The 18,528-nt window shown below is 42.0% G+C and overlaps 1 long non-coding RNA gene across 1 annotated transcript in view; it reads right to left on the bottom strand.

Annotated features, from left to right (window-relative positions):
- Window positions 1-1,147: 1,147 nt before the first annotated feature.
- The window catches only part of LOC141098924 (uncharacterized), a 125,217-nt gene continuing 107,836 nt past the window's right edge, over window positions 1,148-18,528 (bottom strand). The window contains exon 2 of the long non-coding RNA XR_012234388.1: window positions 1,148-1,835. This is a non-coding gene — a long non-coding RNA (uncharacterized lncRNA). The remainder of the gene's footprint in view (window positions 1,836-18,528) is intronic.

Below are 18,528 nucleotides of genomic sequence, written 5' to 3'. Positions count from 1 at the left end.
CGCTATCGCTAGCAATATCGCTATAACGTCACAAGTTATAGCGATATTGCTAGAGATATCACTTAGTGTGACAGGCCCTTAAAACCAGTGAGTTGTGTCAAGACTTTCGCAATCTTATTGTTGCAAGACATATTAATGGCATTGGTTACAGAAGAATTTCTAAACTTTTGAAGGTTGTAGTGAGCACTGATCAGGCCATAATCTGGAAATGGAAAGAACATCATTACACCATAATCTGGCCATGACAAAGTGCTCCCAGCAAGATTTCAAACAGAGGAGTGAAAAGACTTATGGGAAGAATTGTCCAAGTGCAAAGGACCACCTGTGGAGAGCTACAGAAAGACCTAGGTTCAGCCAGGTACAATTGTTTCAAAGAAACATCCATGGCCTATATGCACACTCATCACACGAGACTCCATTGCTAAACAAAAAGTATGTTCAAGCACGTTTAGTGTGCTCAAAAACTTTTAGACAAGCCTGTGAAAAAGTGGTAGAATATAGTATGGTGAGATGGAACCTAAATTGAACTTTTTGGATGCCATAATACACACCATGTTTGGAGGCCAAAATGCACCGCATAGCTCCCCAAAAACACCATACTAACATTGAAGTTTGGTGGTGGGAACATCATGGTGTGGGGCTGCTTTTCAGCGTAAGGCACTGCCAACTTCATATGATTGAAAGAAGGATGAATGGACAAATGTACCATGACATTCTTGATAAGAATCTGCTGCCATCTACTAGGATGATGAAGATGAAACAAGGGAGGACATTTCATTCAAGACAATGATAACAAACACACAGCCAAGGAAACTCTCTATTGGTTTCAGAGAAAGAAAATAAAGCTAGAATGTCCCAGCCAATCACCTGACCTGAATACAACAGAACATTTATGGAAGGAACTAAAGCTCAGGGATCATAAAAGAAGGCCATGGAACCTTCAGGATGTGAAGAGTGTTTGTGTGGAATAATGGGCCAAAATCACCTCTGAGCAATGGATGCAACTAGTTTCTTCATACAGGAGGTATCTTGAAGCTGTCATTGTTGAGGTAGGGCTAAATTAACCCTTCGCGGTTGAGCCAGTGATTTCCAAATTAATTTACAGGGCGTTGCTAGCAACTGGGAATGACCACACGGAGACGGGGGTCTCTGTACGGGAGGATCGAGGCAGATCACTGAGCCCCTTTACTGAATCTCACATTACATAGCATTCTGCTTCATTATGCAAAGTATACAGCTACCAATAGAATCGTAATACATTTAAGCCAATAGTATTGTAAGAAAATCAGAATATGTCCCTAGCTGCGTGACGTAGAATATAGAACAATAGCACATTCTTTTAGGGTCTCATCTCATATCTCATATCTCGTACAAGCTGGAACAGTGTGGTTTCATAACAGCCGTGAACTTTCATCTAGTTAAGTTACAAAATTTAACTTGTAAACAGCAAAATGGCGTCGCAAGCACAAAGATGGATCCCGGAGAACAAGATGTCCCGTACATCTGAATACCGTACTTCACAATTCCCCCCTAGATAAATTTTGATAACACATATGCAGCATCAGAGGTGCTATCCCAAGCTAACAGCTTGAGGGGTACTGGTCTTCACATGACTGATGCCATGTTACCAGTCATGGCTGTCGCGGCGCACTCGTCCCCCCTGTATACTGCAGTTCACGAATAACAATTTTTGATGACAGTGGTGGAGATCTTTTGAAGGTAGCCATGTGCTTGGCTTCAACATCTTCATCAAGTAGCCTTTTGAGATTGGTGCAGAGAAGAGCAGGGGCAACGACGCCTTTGCATCATCATTATCTGGCTTAGTGCAGAATTTCCTAATACATACAGAAATACACCAAAGAACAAGTTTTAGTATCACATATACAACAAGGATACAGGCAGCGGTGTGTAACAAGCTTTGTAAGATCCCAGCTATCCAGCCCCCAATTCCCCTAAACCAACTGGCTGGATTGAGAAAAGAGAAGGTGTCTGACCACCAACTGTCCTTATTACGATCATTGTCTTTATCGTATTGATCTCTGAGTCTTTGAATGTCTTCTAACTTTAACTTCATAGTACTGTTAGGATCTATATAATGACAGCAAGCGGGTCCAATGACCTGACACATACCACCTTGTGCTGCTGTTAAGGAATCCAGCACTATAGTATGTTGATTAGTGACTATAATAAGTTGATTTTGGACAGCAACAGTAGTATTAAGTATGTCCAATATATCCCAAATTTGATCATCTAGATAATCTGTGGCTCTAACCAATTTATCACACATTTGTGTAATCATAGGGTAAATGAAAATGGAACTGACAACTTTATTGGCCACACTCATCTGCACTATATGTGGTCTCCCTGAAGGGCGGGGTGAATTGTCCGCAGCTCTTTTGTATAATGTATGTTTGGGTATAGCCTGTGTATACAACTGTTTGTTCAGAATAACAAAGGTGGCCGGGGTCAAGCGACCCAGAGTACAAGTACCTCTTACCCCTACTGGCAACCATTTATAAGCATTGTCTCCACATACCCAGAACATGTCATCAGGTAAATCCCATAGGGCTGAATGTTGCAGTACCAATCTATGAGCTGTCTATGAATGCAGATGCATTCTCAAGCATACACCAAGCTGGAGATTGTCCTAAAGGACTACAATAACCTACATCGGGATTTCCACAAGTGGGGGTTCCTGGCACATATTCAGAGGACTCATTACAAGATATATTGCCAGGAATACTGGCACAGGTTTCGTTAGAACCCTGGGGAAACAAATTAGAAAATTCCCATGACGTGTTATGTAACCTTCTTTCTAGCAACATTGGTTTGAAAGCATCAGTAGAGTGTGAAGTTACATTGAAACTGACTTGTAAACCATACGTTGGAACTTGCCCTAGATTGGTTAGACTAGTCTTATTCTTAGGGACCCAAGCCCCCCCTTTGTAGGCCAAATATTGAAGTTGTGTATTACTTCCTGACAGATAACCTTGTCACCAGGGGTATCCTACCCATCCCACAATAGGTATTATTATTATTATTATTATTATTTATTGTTATAGCGCCATTTATTCCATGGCGCTTTACATGTGAGGAGGGGTATACATAAAAACAAGTACAATAATCTTAAACAATACAAGTCATAACTGGTACAGGAGGAGAGAGGACCCTGCCCGCGAGGGCTCACAATCTTCAAGGGATGGGTGGTAATACAGTTAAATTCCATAACTTAGCATTATCTGTGGCATTATTAGCGAGTGTGTCAAAACAGTCAGTCCAAGCAAATAACTCCTCGGGTGGAACAGGGATTTACCAATAATAATATGGAAAATGCGAAAGACCAAAACATTATGCCCCTTCATTTGCTATTGACTTGTTGGGTGATGAGGAGGACTTCATAGGGACCATCATACAAGGGTTCTAGTCCGTGCTTCCTGACATGCCTTTTCACGACTACCAAATCACCAGGCTTCAGGTTATAGCAGGTGTCGGTTTCTGCTGAATCTGGAAAAGAAGAGGAAACTAGAACATGGGTGTTAGTAAAAAAATCTTACTAAGCTGAATAACATATTGAACAGCACGGTCATTTTCTTCTGATAACTGCTGAGGCTGTAAATTTGCAACTGGGGGCCTAGCACCAAACAATATCTCATATGGGGACAGGCCAGGTTTTGCAATAGGGGTAGTACGGATGTGGTATAGTACAAATGGGTAGGAGCTCTGGCCATGGAGCCGTAGTCTCCTGCATCATTTTGGTCAATTGTCCCTTCAGTGTGCCGTTCAGCCTCTCAACTTCCCCTCTGGATTGTGGGTGGTACTGAGTATGGAGGGCTACAGTGGATCCAAGCATTGTCAAACCTTCTTGGTACACATGAGAAGAAAAGGCCGGACCTTGGTCACTTTCAACAACTTCTGAAACCCCATATCTGCATATAACTTCCATCACCAGTTTCTTCGCTGTGGTTTTTGCAGTCATGTTGGTAACAGGGAATGCTTCCGGCCAACTGGAGAACCGGGGCCCAGTAGAATTTTTGCACCAGTGCGAGGGCCTGATTCTTTCCTCGATGTGTAGGCCCATGTGCCCATATGGCAATAGCAGGGTACATCCGCTTAGGGAGACACACGAGTTGGTCCTTTTTCCAGAGACCATTATCCATACGTGCCCCATCAGTCTTCCATTGCTTCACCTCTTCCTTTGGAGACATTCTCTGCATCGTCATTAAGCGGTCTCGCGGGGTCCGACATAAAACTCCAGTCTGTTGTAGATCATCAGGTTCTTGTAGGGTCAGTGCTTCTTGTAACTGTTTACGCTGAGAGCGTGTGGTCACCATAGTAGGTATGGTTGGTTCAACGGGTAAGAGAGCGGCGGCTTTTGCTTGCATATCCGCAAATTAGTTGCCAACAGTCTGTGGACTGGTCCTAGGACCGTGCGCCTTAACTTTGATAATGGCCACCTGAGTAGGTAATTTGATCGAGTCCATGAGGGTTTTAACAGCTTCAGCATTTTTCACTGGGGTTCCGGCAGTAGTAATAAACCCTCGATTGGCCCATAGAGCCCCAAAATTATGAGCAATACCAAATGCATACCGTGAGTCCATGTATATATTAGCCCGTCTGTTCTTGGCCAAAGTACATGCAGTAGACAGAGCCTGGAGTTCTGCGTCTTGTGCTGACTGTGAGGGCGGGAGCGCAGCTGCGTGCACTACAGTGTCCTCTGTGGTAACAGCGTATCATGTGTGGAATCTACCAAACTCATCAGCATATCTTGAACCATCCGTGTATAACACCAGATCAGGATCTGGGAGTGGATTCTCACTGACATTTGGTGGAGTAGCTGTTTCTTCAGTCAGAAGTTGGGAACAATCATATTGGAGGTAATCCTCATCACTGCCATCTCTTCATCTAGTTCATTATACCGTCTTTCAAGGCATTGTAAAGGGGTTGCATTATGCGGGATGCATCCGGTATCCACTGACAACAATAAGTGCACAGGAAAACGCTGGAGTTCAGTTTCATCTTTCGGGAAAGGAAGGGAGCTGACAGCTATTTTTCTTTCTTCTGCGAGGTGTCTAACACCCTGAAGGAGACAGTGACCCAAGAATATCACTTGACCAAGGCAGAACTTAAGTCTCGAGGCCGAAACCCGACAGTTCAGTGATGCCAGATACTTAAGGAGGCTAACAATGGCAGAAATGGCTAAAGACACCTGCTCATATTTTTTTGCAAACTGGTTGGGACTGTTTTCGGCCCCTTGTGACATAACTGTCCATGTTAACTGTCGTCCCTGATAAGTGAATGCAAATAGAAACTGGCAGTCTGGGTGTAACAGAATGCTAAAGGCGTTGGTAAGATCAAACCAAACAGCACCTGGGGTATTTGGGACAAAAGAGTATGAGGATTAGGCACCAGGTTTTAGAAACACTCTTACTGGTTCTACAGGCATTTTCCCTATATCATTTGGCCCTTTTGACCAGAGTTTAGATAGTATCTCTGAGAGGTATGGGGTGAGTCATTGATACTCAGGCAATATTGGGGGTGGATCTGGGCCTATCAGGGCCATCATAACTGTAGGAAGGGCATGCAAAATACAGATTTCCTCACTGTCTTCATAACATAAGAGCCATCTGACCATCATCTTGGAATTGTATTCCGGAGCGGAACTGTGATAATAAATCTGCCCCTAGTAAATTTACTGGACATGTGGGGGAGATTACAAACTGAACAGTAACCTTGGGAAAAGGTCCCACAGAAATAGGGTTTATAAAAGTATATTAATTGGGTCTACCATCTACTCCGATTAAAACAGCAGGGGAATGACAATCTCTGAAAGTGTTCGAGTCTGGCACAGCGCCAGCATTAGCAGGGAGGGGCTGAGGAGCAGGTTTCCCAGTAGCTGAAGTCTGAGGGGGGGCCAGAGTTTGCTGTGTGGGCTGAAGGGCACACTGATACTGATAAGGGACTGTGAACTCGCAGCCTCGCTGGGCACAATGGTGGGGGCTGGAGCAGCTGCTGGCTGCTAGCTTGCTTTTTTTTTCTCTGTACGCTGAACAGACAGGTTAAATTCTTCTGAAAACTTTTTTTTTTGCGGGGACTGAGGCTGGCAGCGGTGGCTGATAATAGATACTGTGAGCGTTTAACAAAGAAAAGGTGGGGGCTGCCTCTCGGTCTTCTTGTACAATTGTCATCTAGCAGGGAGACCTCTTCTTTCAAATCATCACTTTTAACTATTCGTCTGCCTAACACATTAGTATCATTAATCTCAGTTCCTTCTTTTAATCACTTCCTCACTCCACAGTCACTTGCTTGAACCACAATACATCCCATCCTTGCCATAATAATAGACAATTTTTCCTTCTTCAACATAGCAGTAACAGAAACAATCAAAATTCACTTCCTCTGTTCTTCCTAACACCTTCGTCACACAATTCATGTGCCAAGCCACAAAATTCTTCTTTTCCTTCCACGGATTCTCTCATTTAGAGCTAAATATCCTTTAGTTGTGTACAATACTGGAGCGGCCGTCTCAGTTTGTTCCACAGGGTCAATAATCCCCCTCTGGGATTGCCCAAAATTCGCGGTACTCAGTGAAAGGAGGAGGGCGTCTCAGACTATCCCTCCGGACACCTCTGGTTATATATATCTATCTATATATACCTGAGTTACGTATCCTACCCATCTTCGATCACTCACCACGCCTGATTACTAACAATGATCAGGAATTCAGGATATTTTGACTATAAAGAGAGTCACAATCACTGGTCAATCCGGGGTGTCCATCCCTTATGAGGTATGGTTCGAGCACTGGGCCCCCAACGGGACTACACCTCTATATGATTCCACCCATGAATCACCCCACCAGGGGACAAACCTCAGATCCTCTTTGCAGCAACAAGCACAGGAAAACCACACCAACGGTCAGTCTGAACAGTATAACTGCCAACTTACCGTGGTTGTCATGGGGGGGTGATCAGTCCCAATTTTCCAGCACCTGTGTCTGCTCCGAGGGTCCTTTGTCTTGTTGTCCTCCGGGGGCAGAGGCGTCCCTATTCGGGGGCCGCACGTTGGGCGCCAAGCTGTTGAGGTAGGGCTAAATTAACCCTTCACGGTTGAGCTAGTGATTTCCAAATTAATTTACAGGACGTTGCTAGCAACTGGGAATGACCACACGGAGTCGGGGGTCTCTGTATGGGAGGATCGAGGCAGATCACTGAGCCCCTTTACTGAATCTCACATTACATAGCATTCTGCTTCATTATGCAAAGTATACAGCTACCAATAGAATCGTAATACATTTAAGCCAATAGTATTGCAAGAAAATCAGAATATGTCCCTAGCTGCGTGACGTAGAATATAGAACAATAGCACATTCTTTTAGGGTCTCATCTCATATCTCATATCTCGTACAAGCTGGAACAGTGTGGTTTCATAACAGCCGTGAACTTTCATCTAGTTAAGTTACAAAATTTAACTCGTAAACAGCAAAATGGCGTCGCAAGCACAAAGATGGATCCCGGAGAACAAGATGTCCCGTACATCTGAATACTGTACTTCACATCATCACCAACATTTCAGTAAGTGCGTTCAATACTTTTTCCCTGTGTTATTTCTCATTATTACTTATAACTTAATTTATGGACATCGATGGTTGGATTTTGTTGCCTGTGTGGATTATATGGATTGTCACTGACATCTGGTGAAAATTTCATGTCAATAGCACATGTAGAAATATATTTACTTAGAAAACTGGTAACGAGTGAAATTTGAGCAGAATTCAATTCCACTCATCTCTAGTACAGTCATATGTTAAAGTTTGGGCACCCCTATTAATGTTAACCTTTTTTCTTTATAACAATTTTGGTTTTTGCAACAGCTATTTCAGTTTCATATATCTAATAACTGATGGACTCAGTTATATTTCTGGATTCAAATGAGGTTTATTTTACTAACAGAAAATGTGCAATCTGCATTTAAACAAAATTTGACCAGTGCAAAAGTATGGGCACCCTTATCATTTTCTTGATTTGAACACTCCTAACTACTTTTTATTGACTTCCTGAAGCACTAAATTGGTTTTGTAACCTCATTGAGCATTGAACTTCATAGCCAGGTGTATCAAATCATGAGAAAAGGTATTTAAGGTGGCCACTTGCAAGTAGTTCTCCTATTTGATTCTCCTATGAAGAGTGGCATCATGGGCTCCTCAAAACAACTCTCAAATGATCTGAAAACAAAGATTATTCAACATAGCTTTTCAGGGGAAGGATACAGAAAGTTGTATCAGAGATTTAACCTGTCAGTTTCCACTGTGAGGAACATAGTAATGAAAGGGAAGAACACAGGTACAGTTCTTGTTAAGCCTAGAAGTGGCAGGCCAAGAAAAATATCAGAAAGGCAGAGAAGAATGGTGAGAACAGTCAAGGACAAAGCACAGACCACCTCCAAAGACCTGCAGCATCATCTTGCTGCAGATGGTATCACTGTGCATCGGTCAACAATACAGCGCACTTTGCACAAGGAGAAGCTGTATGGGAGAGTGATGCGAAAGAAGCCGTTTCTGCAAGTACGCCACAAACAGAGTCGCCTGAGGTATGCAAAAGCACATTTGGACAAGCCAGTTACATTTTGGAAGAAGGTCCTGTGGACTGATGAAACAAAGATTGAGTTGTTTGGTCATACAAAAAGGCGTTATGCATGGAGGCTAAAAAAACACAGCATTCCAAGAAAAACACTTGCTACCCACAGTAAAATTTGGTGGAGGTTCCATCATGCTTTGGGGCTGTGTGGCCAATGCCGGCACCGGGAATCTTGTAAAAGTTGAGGGTCGCATGGATTCAACTCAGTATCAGAAGATTCTTGACAATAATGTGCAAGAATCAGTGACGAAGTTGAAGTTACGCAGGGGATGGATATTTCAGCAAGACAATGATCCAAAACACCGCTCCAAATCTACACAGGCATTCATGCAGAGGAACAATTACAATGTTCTGGAATGGCCATCCCAGTCCCCAGACCTGAATATCATTGAACATCTGTGGGATGATTTGAAGCGGGCTGTCCATGCTCGGCGACCATCAAACTTAACTGAACTGGAATTGTTTTGTAAACAGGAATGGTCACAAATACCTTCATCCAGGATCCAGGAATTCATTAATAGCTACAGGAAGCGACTAGAGGCTGTTATTTTTGCAAAAGGAGGATCTACGAAATATTAATGTCACTTTTATGTTGAGGTGCCCATACTTTTGCACCGGTCAAATTTTGTTTAAATGCAGATTGCACATTTTCTGTTAGTACAATAAACCTCATTTGAATCCAGAAATATAACTGAGTCCATCAGTTATTAGATATATGAAACTGAAATAGCTGTTGCAAAAACCAAAATTGTTATATAGAAAAAAGGTTAACATTAATAGGGGTGCCCAAACTTTAACATATGACTGTATGTATACATGTGCTCTGTGTAAACGTGTATGCTTGTGTGTATGTGTGTATAAAACGTTATGATTATCAGAATGCAATTATTAAAAAATTAAATATCTGCATACTTAATGGGTTTATCTAACACTTTTTTATTTTAAAAATGGTCCCATGGTGGTAGAAGATAGAAAAAAGCTATATACTCATTTCTTGAATTCCAGCAGTTACTCAATATTGCTGCTGATACCCCATGCCGATCTCTTAACTTACTCATCTAGCAGGTGACGTCACATGATATCATCATTCTCTCTTGGCTCAGCAATCACGGTCAGTTGGTATTGTTAAACAGGGTTATTATATGGACAATTAAATTCTAAATGTCACCAACCCCTTAAAAAAAATACTGTATCCCTAATTGGCAAAGATGCTATCTGATCTCATAATCTGAATTGTGTGTACCCTCCATGTGCATCTGTGACATTACAATTTGTGACCTTGCAGTTCTTGCTGAATAGCTCTAGCTATGACTCATTGTCTAAAACAGGGGGTGTAACCTCATCCTTTAATAGTTATAGAAAGTATGTCACCACTCCTGATGTCTCTTTTTCAGTGAATAGTTGTATTCCCCATGATATAATAAATCTCTAACATTTTAGTTATATCTCTGTTTTGTGCTGTACCTCTATTATTTGTGCCAGAGATTTATGAAAATAATTCGATTTGGGTGTTACCTTTCCCATTATCAGAGGCGTGCCTGAATACATAGTCTGGAAATGTCACACCTGATTGGACAATGTCATAATGTTTAGGGACACACCCCTAATTAGTAACACACTGTTGTAGAGTTGAGCAAAAAACTTTGCAGGATCCTGGACCAGTGTCCACATCCGTAGATCATGTCCGCCGGGCTAGACCCTCTTCTTCCTGCTGGCATTCCCGGAGTCTTTTCTGATTAGTAGTGAAAGGTAACTTGGCACTCAACTTAAGGGTCCATAGAAGAAAATTTTATTATGCAGTCTGCAAAACGTTTCGGCCTACATGGCCTTCATCAGTCTGTAATGGAAAACATGTAGGTGAGCTGTCCGGCTCCCTAGTATCGTATATTAATTCAGAATAGTTGTAGGAAGAACCTGTTACATTGAAAAGGAGGCTTGTTAGCAGTTTCTCTGTAGTTACATTAGTTGCCGTGTGGTAGTATAGCAGGTCCTTATGAGGCATGGGAGGTCAGTGGTGATGGGCATCAGGCTGGACGCGGTTTCCGACGCTTGTCTCGTCACAGAGTGACTTTCACGTAAGGCCTCTTTCACACTTCCGTTTTTGACAATCAGTCAAGATCCGCCAATTTTGAAAAAAAAGGATCCGCCATTTTTCTTTGCGGATCCGTTTTTTTCCCCATTACCTTTCATTATTGGCGGATCCTGACTGATTGCCGTCCGTTGCATCCGTTTTTTTGAGGATCCGCCACAATGTTGGTGTCCGTCAACATCCTCAAAGATTTCCAAACGGAGCTTGCAACGTTTTTTTGGCCGGCGGATCCTCCAGACACTGAATTAACCCCAAAATCTGTCTGGGTGCCGGACAAAAAAAAAAAATTCTCTCTCTCTCTCTCTCCTTCCCGGCCAGCGTTTCCTTTAAATTTCCTCATTTTCAGGATCCGTCTAAAAACGGATCCTGTGCCATCCGTTCACATCAGTTGAGAACGGATCCGCTTGTCTGCCTTTTTGGCGGATTTTAACTGATGCAAATAACTGAAGTGTGAAAGAGGCCTATCAGGTTCTTCCTACAACTATTCTGAATTAATATACGATACTAGGGAGCCGGACAGCTCACCTACATGTTTTCCATTACAGACTAATGAAGGCCATGTAGGCAGAAACGTTTTGCAGACTGCATAATAAAATTTTCTTCTATGGACCCTTAAGTTGAGTGCCAAGTTACTTTTCACTATTGAGCTTTGGTTTGGGTAACCTACTTGCACACCCTGCAGTAGTGCCACGCTATATTATACACGATTCTTTTCTGATTAGTAGGCATCATTACATCGTGTAGGGTCTACTAATCAGATGAGGTGCCTGGGATGCTGGAATTTTGTAGGTTAGAGTGCTCTGATTTGGTTACTAATATAGCCACTGGTACAGAATCTTGCAACTCTTTTTGCTGAACTCTACTCACTTAATTTATTCATAAATTTCAAGAAGGAACATCAGAAGAAAAACACAAGTCAGTATTTAAAAAAAAAAAAAACTGCTTCAGATCAAGGTCCCATATCAATATATTACGTTGGTTTACTAAAAGCACCCAAAAGAGTATATGCACACAATGTTTTTTTCGATGTAGGCATACCCACATTGAACCTTCAGAAAAATGCCAAAGGTGTTTACCATGAAATGTCTTTGTGGAGTCTTTTTGCATGTCTTTTGTAGTGGGTTTATTTATTTTTTTAATTATATACTGTATATAACATAATGGTGGCTTTCAAGCCATCAGTAGAATGCACCGGTCACTTCTTTTAGTGGCTTCCTGCCTTTTAAAGCCTGAAGCGGATAAAAGAAGATACAAAAGACGGAACATATGCAGAGCAAGTCGTTTTGAATTTGCTGTGTACTGTATATGTTCATTCTTTTAGGTGTTTTTTTTTATTAGCGCTTTTCCACTCTCCACTCTTCCACTTTCCAGAATCTGCCTGAAAAATATGTTTTGTGCACATACTCTCATTGATGTATTCCCCCATATAAATGTTACGCATATGTGTATTGGGATTGCCAATGTACGGTATATCTAGAAACCGTGTCTCCCGTAAATCTGAGCACATTACAATTTGCTCTGGAATTAATAAGCAGACATGGGTTTCAGCAGTCATAAGAAATAACCTCACTGTATCCAGAGATAACCTCATATATGCTCACGGCATTTCAAGGAACACATAATGTATGCACAAGCCACTAGCGTAAATTAATCTTTACCATTTTCTGACTTGGGGAGAGACGTGTAACAGACATATTCTCCTCAAGCTGCGGATGATTACAGTTCAGTGAATGAAGCCAAAATCTCAGCAAATCACTGATTTCAGGGTATCAGTGACAATAATATATATATATATATATATATATATATATATATATATATATATATAGGATCGTGGATATGTATGATGGGTATATGGGCACGGGACTATGGGATGGAGGATAATTATAATTTGCTATAACTAACCACAGTTAGTTACTATGCCCGGGCAGTGCCGGGCTCTTCAGCTAGTATATATATATATACAGTCATGGCCAAAAGTATTGACACCCCTGCAATTCTGTCAGATAATACTCAGTTTCTTCCTGAAAATGATTGCAAACACAAATTCTTTGGTATTATTATCTTCATTTAATTTGTCTTAAATGAAAAAACACAAAAACAATTGTCCTAAAGCCAAATTGGATATAATTCCACACCAAACATAACAAAGGGTGGACAAAAGTATTGGCACTGTTCGAAAAATCATGTGACGCTTCTCTAATTTGTGTAATTAACAGCACCTGTAACTTACCTGTGGCACCTAACAGGTGTTGGCAATAACTAAATCACACTTGCAGCCAGTTAACATGGATTAAAGTTGACTCAACCTCTGTCCTGTGTCCTTGTGTGTACCACATTGAGCATGGAGAAAAGAAAGAAGTCCAAAGAACTGTCTGAGGACTTGAGAAACCAAATTGTGAGGAAGCATGAGCAATCTCAAGGCTACAAGTCCATCTCCAAAGACCTGAATGTTCCTGTGTCTACCGTGCGCAGTGTCATCAAGAAGTTTAAAGCCCATGGCACTGTGGCTAACCTCCCTAGATGTGGACGGAAAAGAAAAATTGACAAGAGATTTCAACGCAAGATTGTGCGGATGTTGGATAAAGAACCTCCACTAACATCCAAACAAGTTCAAGCTGCCCTGCAGTCCGAGGGTACAACGGTGTCAACCCGTACTATCCGTCGGCATCTGAATGAAAAGGGACTGTATGGTAGGAGACCCAGGAAGACTCCACTTCTTACCCCGAGACATAAAAAAGCCAGGCTGGAGTTTGCCAAAACTTACCTGAAAAAGCCTAAAACATTTTGGAAGAATGTTCTCTGGTCAGATGAGACAAAAGTAGAGCTTTTAGGGCAAAAGCATCAACATAGAGTTTACAGAAGAAAAAAGAGGCATTCAAAGAAAAGTACACGGTCCCTACAGTCAAACATGGCGGAGGTTCCCTGATGTTTTGGGGTTGCTTTGCTGCCTCTGGCACTGGACTGCTTGACCGTGTGCATGGCATTATGAAGTCAGAAGACTACCAACAAATTTTGCAGCATAATTTAGAGCCCAGTGTGAGAAAGCTGGGTCTCCCTCAGAGGTCATGGGTCTTCCAGCAGGACAATAACCCAAAACACACTTCAAAAAGCACTAGAAGATGGTTTGAGAGAAAGCACTGGAGACTTCTAAGGTGGCCAGCAATGAGTCCAGACCTGAATCCCATAGAACACCTGTGGAGAGATCTAAAAATGGCAGTTTGGAGAAGGCACCCTTCAAATATGAGGGACCTGGAGTAGTTTGCCAAAGAAGAATGGTCTAAAATTCCAGCAGAGCATTGTAAGAAACTCATTGATGGTTACTGGAAGCGGTTGGTCGCAGTTATTTTGGCTAAAGGTTGTGCAATCAAGTATTAGGCTGAGGGTGCCAATACTTTTGTCTGGCCCATTTTTGGAGTTTTGTGTGAAATGATCAATGTTTTGCTTTTTGCTTCATTCTCTTTTGTGTTTTTTCATTTAAGACAAATTAAATGAAGATAATAATACCAAAGAATTTGTGTTTGCAATCATTTTCAGGAAGAAACTGAATATTATCTGACAGAATTGCAGGGGTGTCAATACTTTTGGCCATGACTGTATAGTAGAACAAGGATAATAATGGCAGAGGTAGGTTAAGAAAAAGGTAGCAGATAATAGGTTTTCTTTCATGTTTAACTTAAAGCAGGAGTCTCATATAAATATGTTTTCTGATAGATCTAGGACAGCAAATCCCTTCTGGACATCCATCTCCAAAATTATACTGTTATATAAAAAAGAAAGAAACAGTTGTTGGTTTTCTACTGTAACTGTTGAATCATCGGATTGCTGACTCAGAGACTGCATATGTTGTGGCGATGTGCTGCAGCCAGGCGTCGGAGCATGTCATTGTTCTGTCTGGCTGCATGCTACTTAAAGTAGAAGATGCATAGTATTGGAAACAATGTATAGCAGTGAGATGTATGCAATCTGACTTCTATCTGCTCATTAACTATGGCAAGAAGTTAGTAAACAAAGCAATAAAATGTTCACTGAGGAGGAAAATAATCCTACATTCAGTGAGCTAGAAAATTGCTCCTTTCTTTCTTAAGACTTTGTTTTGTTATTTTATGGTTTAGAGGTGTCGTTCTGCTGACCCAAAACTGCGTTCTTAGGACAGGATGCAAAATTATTGTAATTTCAAGTCCAAAATTCTACTGTGAAATTAGAACACCTGTAACAAATCCATGAACTCAACGTGACCATCCACAGTTAGACATGACTCTAGCCATTCTGTGTAACAGGACCAGCAGCTACCTGGCATTTACCGTACATCCTCTATGCAGGGATCTTTCCTTCTTTCAGGGACAATTACAAAAAAAAGAAAAGAAAATGCCAAAGGCGTAAACATGGGTCCTGGAGCTGAATCAAAAGTAAGCCTAGACTCTCACATCGTGTAGATTTCACGTGCAGATTTCTAAACTGAAACACGCAGAATATCTGCATCTAAAATTCATACATATTTTTTCCACTCATTCATACATTTTTATAGGCATTTTTTGCAGCACAAACATACCTAGATTGCAAGAAAACAATTCCAAGCCCGTGGTTTAGGGTATGTGCACACATTGCGGATTTGCCTGTGGAATTTTCTGCGCAGATTCTGCATCTCTTGGCAGAAAATGCAGTTAAAAATCTGCGCATTTTTAATGCATTTTTGATGATTTTTTAATGCAGATTTTCATGCGTTTTTCATGCGGATTCATATGCGTTTTTGTAAACTAAATAAAGATCTATTATTTAACTTTAAAAAATTGTGATGTCATTTCTTTGTCCAACCTCTTCTTCTACATACTCCATCGAAGAATAATGTTTACACACAGATAGATGGATAGATAGATCTAAAAATAGATCTATAGATAGGGGTCCCCCTTTAATTAACAGCCAGAAAAGGCTATGCAGACAGCTGTGGGCTAATATTCATAGCCTAGGATAGGGCCATGGATATTGCCCCCCCCCCGGGCTACAAACACCAGCTCACCGCCGCCCCAGAAATGGCGCATCTCTAAGATGCGCCAATTCCAGCACTTAGCCTCTCTCTTTCCACTGCCCTGTAGTGGTGGCATATGGGGTAATATTTGTGGGCTTGATGTCACCTTTGTATTGTAAGGTGACATCAAGGCCGTCTTACTAATGGAGAGGCATCAATCAGATACCTATCCATTACTAATCCTATCGTTGTTAAAGGGTTAAATAAAGACACAGCCATAATAAAATATTTTAATGAAATAAAACACTAAACGCAGTTTACCATCTTTATTGTACTCCTAATTCCTGTGACACCCTCGATCATCTGTAAAAAAAAAAAATAAACCAATAGTATACTCCCTGTTCCAACGTAATTCATTTAATACATAGTGTCCCATGATGCTCTCCTCTATAGGGCTGTCACATCAGGAGATGTGACCACTCTACAGGGGCTCCAGTGACACTCTGACAGGAGATAATGGCTCCTGCAGCGTTATAACTGAGGGTTCACTGGAGTTCATGCTCTGACTTTACAGCACTGCTACATGAGAATTTTCACACGCAACGGTGCTGCAAGTGACAGCATGAACTCCATTGACCTCTGAAGGCGGAGTGATTCACTGCGGGAGGATACCTGCCATTATTGTATCACCGGAGGCCCGGTGACAGCTCTCTATGGGAGATTGTCGTGGGACAATCATTGTGCATGAATTACGTCGGAACAGGGAGTATATTATTGCTTTATTATTTTTTTTTTACAGGTGATCGAGGGCGTCTTGCGATTAGCTGTATGGTGAGTATGTACTGTATATGTGTGTATGTGTATTTTTTACACTTGAGCACAGTAGCTGGATGATGGGACTACTACTGTCCCATCATCGGCTAGCTGCCACAGTAGCAGGTATAGCCAGATGCGATTAGTAGTGCCATCAGATGATGCCTGTCTTCACACAGGCCCACACACACACAGCCCCGCAGGCTCCCGTCGACCCCCCGCACACGCACACACATACACCCGCACACAGACACACACATCTTCTCCGAACACACTTAGTCTCTGCCCACACACTCTTACTCCTCCCGATCTGCAGCGTTTCACGCACACAACTCCGCAGCAAAACTGCAGATATTTTTAAACCTGCGGTTTTGCTGCGGATTTGCCTGACTCAATGGTAGTCAATGGGCGCAGAAACGCTGCAGATCCGCAAAAAGAATTACAACATTTCTCAATTTCCCATTCACTAACATTGGTGGTGCACTACACTGCGGATTTGATGCAATCCCGCAAGTCCAAAAACGCTGCAGAAACGCATCAAAATGCAACGTGTGCACATAGCCTTAAACTGCATATGTTGGGTCCTTTGTTAAATTAAAAAGTAAATAATGCAACAGAATTGTATGTTGAAGACAGGAAAAGCTTGCATAGGAGAATTTCAAGGCGGTCTTACTGCGCATACTTGACTATCAAATGAAGAACTACTAGGGATACTATCCAGTAGCAACAAAATGTAACCTGGCAGTAATAATGGAAATAATGATTTTGAAGGTATTGTTACAGTAAGAAATTTTAATAGCTTCTGTTACCCTTTCAGAACTTTTAGCAGCATTTTGGTGCTACAATACTAGCACTTTCTAACTCAAGTGAGAAAGAAGGACTCTTCATGATACAGGATATGAGTCTGTTTAGTACATTCAGACAGCAAAAACTATTTATATGTGCATGTCTTTCACAGACAAGTCCAGCAATACCTTTTACATGACCAGTCCATTCTTCCATCTTTGAAAAATCAGGTTTTGAATCAATATGTAAGGCTGAAGAGCTTTAGGCACTTTGAATCTCTTTCCAAGCCTCTGTCACTCCAGCTCTATTGCCTGCCCAGAACTCTTGTTCCTTAGCTATGTGACTACAAGAAAAGGGGTTGTCAGTCACGCAGGAGGCATTGGCGTTGAGTGGGGAAAGGAGCTGGGAAGAGCAAAGGCTTGGGAAAACCTAACACATACTGAAAGCACTTTAACCTCATTTGCATATCTATTCAATCTCTGATTTCTTAATAGGGGACAAACTGACTAGCCATGTAAAGGTATTGCTGGACTTCTCTTTGTAAGAGTTACATGTGAATATAAATAGTTTGTGTGGGAAATGTAATCTTGGTGACAGATTCCCTTCAAAGAAACAGAAATGATTATGTCAATAGTGGCCAAATATATTGTCCCTTGCAGGAGAGATTCAGGCTGGCATCACATTGTATTTCTAAAGTATTTTATAATCTTGTAGTTTTACATCAACTGGGCAACCAGAGGTTGGCATCTTGCGGACCACTAATAAGTTAACCCTTAAGGGCATGTCACACTAAGAGATATCGCTAGCGACATCGCTGTGTCTGATACTTACCTACAACCCGCTCCCCCGCTGGTTATCGCTGATCGCACGAGAACAGGCTGGACTGTTCCTCGTCTGGCGCTTCCTGCGGCGCTTCCTGCTGTGACGACGAGCGACGTGTGGACGCGGGGGCGGGAGGACGCAGGATCGCCTGGTGTGACAGGTAAGTAGCGACCCCCGTCCCCAGCGATGTTGCTGGTGAGATCTGCCTGTGTGGCAGCTCACTAGCGACCACTTAGCGATGTACCAGCGATCCTGACCGCGTCATATCGCTGGTCGGGATCGCTGGTGCATCGCTAAGTGTGACAGTACCTTTAAAAACATGGACTTTTTTTTATTTGAAGCGTCGGTCCTCAGTGATATTGTGCAATGCCGTTGGTGTACTACGAATCTAGCTATAATCTGTGGGAGAACCTCTCAGC

This window comes from Dendrobates tinctorius, unplaced genomic scaffold (assembly GCF_039654945.1).
Source record: "Dendrobates tinctorius isolate UK_male_01 unplaced genomic scaffold, ASM3965494v1 ptg000097l, whole genome shotgun sequence".
NCBI classification, from domain to species: Eukaryota; Metazoa; Chordata; class Amphibia; order Anura; family Dendrobatidae; genus Dendrobates; species Dendrobates tinctorius.
This window is presented reverse-complemented; position numbering and strand designations above follow the sequence as displayed.